The sequence below is a fragment of the Cynoglossus semilaevis genome, chromosome 7, assembly GCF_000523025.1.
Source record: "Cynoglossus semilaevis isolate Cse_v1.0 chromosome 7, Cse_v1.0, whole genome shotgun sequence".
In the NCBI taxonomy this organism is placed as follows: domain Eukaryota; kingdom Metazoa; phylum Chordata; class Actinopteri; order Pleuronectiformes; family Cynoglossidae; genus Cynoglossus; species Cynoglossus semilaevis.
In genome coordinates this window covers 10,059,975-10,065,791 of record NC_024313.1, presented here as the reverse complement: position 1 = coordinate 10,065,791, position 5,817 = coordinate 10,059,975, and the positions used below count along the sequence as shown (strand labels likewise).

Here is a 5,817-nt window from a genome sequence, read left to right as displayed (position 1 = left end):
CATGGGACAGCTACATTCGCTACGCCTGGGGTTCCAATGAGCTGCGGCCCGTCTCCAAGCAAGGCCACTCCAGCAATCTATTTGGTGAGTGAAAGAAAGAACACACACACACACACACACACTTTCTGGATTGATCTCTAGCCCCTCCCACCCGTAGCCTTGGCCTTTAGATTAGCAGCTAAATTGGCCGTCAGTTAGTCATCCATCCTATGGCTGCCTCTAAATGTCAGTTTTATCATACTGTATATTTATATTCTGCCTGGGCCGCTCTCCAGACCTTGGTGTCTGGGCTCATAATGGGGATGGTGACAGTGAAGGTGGAGAGGGGGGGGGGTATTTTCCCCTCTACACTTTCTTTTTTTTTTTTTTTCTTAAAACATTTTTCCTTACGTGTCCAATGAAATTCTGCAGCCAGACTGCAGGGTCTTGTGGGTAAAAATGCTAAAGTCCTGTGTGTTTGGAGTCGCCGACGCCCAACAGCAGCAGCTGCAGCCCTACGTCCCTGGAGCCACTGAGAAAAAAAACAAAACATGTCTCCTCTCCAAGTCCAGCATTGGTCATGAGTGGACGATGTTCAGTGTCCTTCAGAGTCCACCAAGGGGTCGCTTCTTTTAACACAAACGTTGTTCAATCGTACCACAGCGCTGTCCTTGGTACAAACTAGCGGTGAAGTTGGACCTTGAATTGAATGTTTAAAAAAAAAGATTGTTTTATATCATTTCTGTAGGAGATCTCTTTGTCTCATGAAACATTATCCCTGAGTTTGACAAGTACAAACAAAGTCTTTTTGTTTTGTTTGTTTTGATGGAGACTTGAGGTAAAATTAAAAAAAAAAAAATACTGAAAATGAACCAATGGAAATCAGACGTTTCTTGGGGTATGGCTGAACAGCAGCACCATTTACAGAACTCCTCCAGAGAGAGTTGAGTTTATGTTTTTAGTTGAAGTACTCACAATGTAAGCCTGTAGTTTTCACTTCACTCCTCATAATATCATCCATGGAACGGATTCCATGTCCTCGTAGTAGACTGTGGTTGCTGAGTTGATCACGTTGTGGTCGTAGTAGACTGTGGTTGCTGAGTTGACCAACGGCCAACAACGGAGTAAAGACAACATTTGTCCAGAGTGATTGGTTTTTAGAGGGAGTAAGAAAATGCTGTGACTTTTCCTGAGGTCATGTGATCGTTGTTATTGAATCTGAACCGGAGCTCACAGCTGTGCCAGCACAGCACATTTACAGAGGGTCGATAGGAGTCACTACAACCAGTGACACGCTGTGGCTCTATTTCATCTGCAGCGTGTTTGGGCTCAGTTTTAATTGTGTGCAGAGATAAAAAAAAGAAACGACTGGCGGCGTGAGAACGCGCCCATAATTTAAAAAAAAAAACCTGGTAAATATTTGAAGAGACGACGTTTCTCATCGACTGAATGGAAAGTCATCAGATGGTAAACATGTCTGCAGTAAATGGATGTTCCAGCTCCGCTGAGTGTGTGAGTGTGAGTGTGTGTGTCTGCAGGTGTTATGTTGTGTCAACCTGAAGTGTTTGTACACAGAATGAATACTGAGATGTTCAGACTGATTAGATTAATAAGGCAGGTGATTGGGCTTTAATTCCTCGGATCATTTTCCGTCTCTTTATGTTCTAATTAAAATCTCCATGATAACGGTTGTTACCATACCTTCAGTTGGAGACGAGGACACTGTCTGTGTGTGTGTGTGCATTTTTGTTATGGCTATAGTTGTGTGGACCACGTTTTGTTTGAACTACTGTTGTTGTGGAGACTGGTCTTCCTGTGGACGTCTGCAGAGAAGGACGTTATTTCCAGGTTCTGTGGGTTGGGTGACGCAGTTAAAAAACAATGTAGGGTAGAGTGTGTTTTGACAAGAATCTTACCATACGACACGTATCACAAAACAGGGGCAACAATACGATATATTGCATGACAATATATTGAGTTTTTTTTTTTTTTTTTTTTGTACATTTACATGTACAATGTTACAATGTACATTTCTTCATATGGCGCTTTGGCCCAGAGTCAATGTCTCTGTCGTTGGTGTGGAACCCCAGGGTTCACCTACTGGGCAAGATCCAATCCCGGTTAGGGCGGGTGGTACCTTCCAGTGGACTCACCACCTGCAGGAAGGTTTAGGTATGGTGCAGGGTGGTTTGGGTGGAGACTGCTGCCCCCGCGACCTGGTAACGGTTAAGCGGATGAAAATGGATGGATGGATGGACATTTCTACATTTGGAATCACTAGAGAAGAAAGAAAAGAAAGAAGAAAAAAAGGAACCAACACCAGGAATATTTGACTGGTAATTGTTGATAAAACATAAATTCACTGCTGTAGAATTTTGATATTCTTTGTTAAATGAAATATTGCGATATTTCCTTATCAGATATTTTCTAACGACCCTAAAACAACATGATGTTTACAGATGTGGACAGAGACGTGGCTTTGGTAAATACCAGTACCAGTACAGTACAGTACAGTACAGTACAGTACAGTACAGTACAGTCAGTCAGGGAGTCCCACAGTGACTCAGGAAAGAAAAAGAAAAAACAACAACCCCACAGTTTGGAGACATTAATGGAAAGACACTATCAGAGTTGGGATTTGGACAACGACTCCGTCGCCTCAGTGCCAACACTGGGATTTGGGAGAAAAATGTAACTTTGTAATTATCTCTGGCTCACTCTTATTTTAGCGCGTGCGTTAAAAAAAACTTAATTTTGTAATGCTGTTTGACGAAGCATATCCAAATTCTGGACTGGGCCGGTGCCAAAGTCGCTGGCTGAGGAGACGAAACGTTCACGGATGCCAAAGGTTTGAAAGGAAGCGCCGTCTCTGCTAAATCTCCACACAGGGAAAACGGGACTTTTATTTTTCTTTCTCCTGGAGAGCTGAGAGAACTTTCCACTCCACAGATACCATCTTCCAGGGCACAATTAAAGTGAATCAGTGGATGTTCGTGGCTCGGGGCTTCCTCCGACTTGGGAGGAGTACGTCAAGTTATGTTCATCAGGGGAAAGACATTAGCTACAAAAAGTGGCTTCATTGCATTATAATCTACGCCAGGCAAATATTATCGTCATACATCATGTTCAGCAGTAGCTGGAAACACTCTTGACAAGGCCCCAGGGGCCAAACTGTCTAATTTAGTCATGGAAGTGAGCCTGTGGAAGCAGTCGACTAAAACCTATTTACTCTTCGGTGGCACAGGGTGGAGGGATACAGGAGTGAAGAGAAAAAATAATAATAATAATAAAGAGGAAGACAAACACGGGGGGTTTGAAATGTCTAATATAACAATTAGCATTCACCCCCCCTCCCCCCCCCCTCCCCCCGCTCCCACACCCCCGCTTTCCTATTTATGAAGACAAATCCTGCTGATTCAACGCTGCGTGGAATTTACACAAAGATGACAGAATTCCCTCATTAAATATAAGATGATAATCATTAGACATTAAGCCGTAAATCTTCCACCGTGTCAAATAAAGTAAATGCATTTTCTCCCACAGGGTTTTCAGGGTAGAGCCTCAAAATATGTTGCAGTGAGAGAATCCTTGATTAAAATGTCAGCTTGAAGCCGTCGGGCCTCTGTGCCAGTGATGCATTTGAGTGTGTTGTTTTTTTTAATAATGCATAATGAAGACACCCGGTTGTTTTTGTCCCAGGTCAAAAGAAAGGCGATTTATTTAGGAAAGAACAAAATTCAGAAAATAATCAGAGAAATGTTTTAACATTTAAAATCAGATCAGAACCAGGCCTCAAATGTGGTCAACTTTTACAGCCATGTGTCTAAAACATGAGCTGAAACAGTTTCAATCTGTGTGAGTTTATGTTACAGCTTTAAGTTAGTCGTGTTTATTTATGTTTTCCCTTGAAAAACAAAAAAAAAACACAATATGTTTTACCTCTTAGTTTTGTTAAAAATGTCTCTAAAAAATTGGAAAATAAAGAAATGTCAAAAATGACATTGTATTTCAAAAATGTTAAAGTCAAAAACTGAGAAAATATGAAACAAAAATCTCCAAAATAAATAAATAAAATAAAATGTCATATGTCAAATCCTCGACTTAAGTCCCAGTGAAACCATGTGACCCTGTGGATCAACAAACACCAAAGACAGGACGTGACCCACATCTCAGTTTCAGCCTAATTGCATGAATGAACGTGGGCTCCGGCGGTGATGTAAGACGCAGAAATACTTTACATCTCGAGTTAACGTGCAGCGTTGTCTCCTAATGTGGAACTGATGTGAAGGTGAAGCAGCAGCAGCAGCAGCTGTGGAGCAGCAACAGTTGAGAGAGCGGTTTAGAAATGGCCCCCGTCTTCCTGGACACCCGGGGGTCTCACACTGGTTTAGTCGATGGACCTGTGGACATGGGACTGCTGAAGAGTCCAGGTACTCATGACTGGACATTTGGTGACACTGATGGGGGGTTTTTTTCTCTCCTAAAGTGTTCACTCCGTAGCTAACTGAAGGCCAGACACCGTTCTGTGCACATTCTGCTGTAACTGCGTTTCATAGTGGTGCAACAACTACCAGTCTTAGGCAATATTTCAGCGAGGACGCGCAGCATTCAGCCTCCTGTCAGCTCCGCTCCATAAATTCAGCCTCGCCGCTCGCACGCCGTCTCATTCGTTATGCAGATGCTGAGCGATTGTGGCGTCGCTGGATGCCTTGTCGATGGCACGGCAAAGGAGCTGATTGATTAATTTAATAAATGTCCCCGTTGCCCACATTCTCCATGTCACCGCCTGACGACGGCGAAGGACATTAGGCCGAGTTTGCAGCCGAAACTGATGACGCAACGTTCATATTTCAGCTTCGCTCGCCCTCACGGTGCAAAGACTCTGCCTTCTCTCCTTCGATTCAAATGTCTTGTGGCACAAACTTCATCAGCTGTCACAACAGACAGCCCCCCCCCCCCCCCGGGCCCCCCACGTCTCCCCCCGTCGCCCTCAAATTAAATACAGCAGAAGGCAAACATGGCGTCAGTATCTCACACGTCACATCAACTCCCCTACAAACTATTAATCTAAACCCGGCATGTCTGTGGTTGTTTTTTTTTTTGTTTTTCAAAATTCATCAAGCGGGCCAGACTGAACACCCTAGCGGGCCAGTTTTGGCCCACAGGCCATATGTTTGACACCCCTGATCTAAACTGCAGTACTCCATTAAATATACTAGAGGTTTGTTGAATATTTGGAGATCACCTGGAACTCTTTGTTAGCAGCGACTCTCCCTCCTGGTTCTCAGCAGTGCCCTGCCTTCATGTCATACATTATGCAACATAATTCAATCCCTGGCCCATAATGATCCAATGGGCCTGAGGATAATTTTGTACCAAGGCTTTATCAGGCAGCGGAGCGGTGGGTTTTTGCAAGGACATAATAAAAACCACAGAGAATGTCCATTAATTTTTTAGCTGGAACATCTAACAATAAAGAAACACTGGAAAAGAGGATTTTTTTTTCTTCTCTCTTTTGATTTTTTTTTTCAGGCCTCTAACAAATGTAACCAGTATTTAAATCTTCCTTCTAGAGAAATTACTCAAAAGAGTAATCAAGCAGCTAAATATATCTGTTCTTGGATTCGTTCTTATCATTAATCAGGGCTGGGACATTAATGGGTTAATTTAGATTGGGGTAATTACAGGGAAAAATGTGTTGAAAACAACATTTTTAATTGCATTTTTTACAGTTTATTTTAAATATTTTTGCACACCAGTAATAACATTTTCCTGCATCGCCTAACATTAGCTACTGGTACAGTCACCAGAGCTAACGTTAGCTACAACAGTCCTGGT

General features: G+C 42.8%; 1 protein-coding gene across 1 annotated transcript in view; it reads left to right on the top strand.

Moving 5' to 3' along the window:
- The first annotated feature begins 6 nt into the window (after positions 1-6).
- man1a1 (mannosidase, alpha, class 1A, member 1) overlaps positions 7-5,817 on the top strand; it is a 48,851-nt gene continuing 43,040 nt past the window's right edge. Inside the window, exon 1 of the mRNA XM_017033642.2 lies at positions 7-84. The gene's annotated coding sequence lies outside the window, so the exon portion shown is untranslated. The remainder of the gene's footprint in view (positions 85-5,817) is intronic.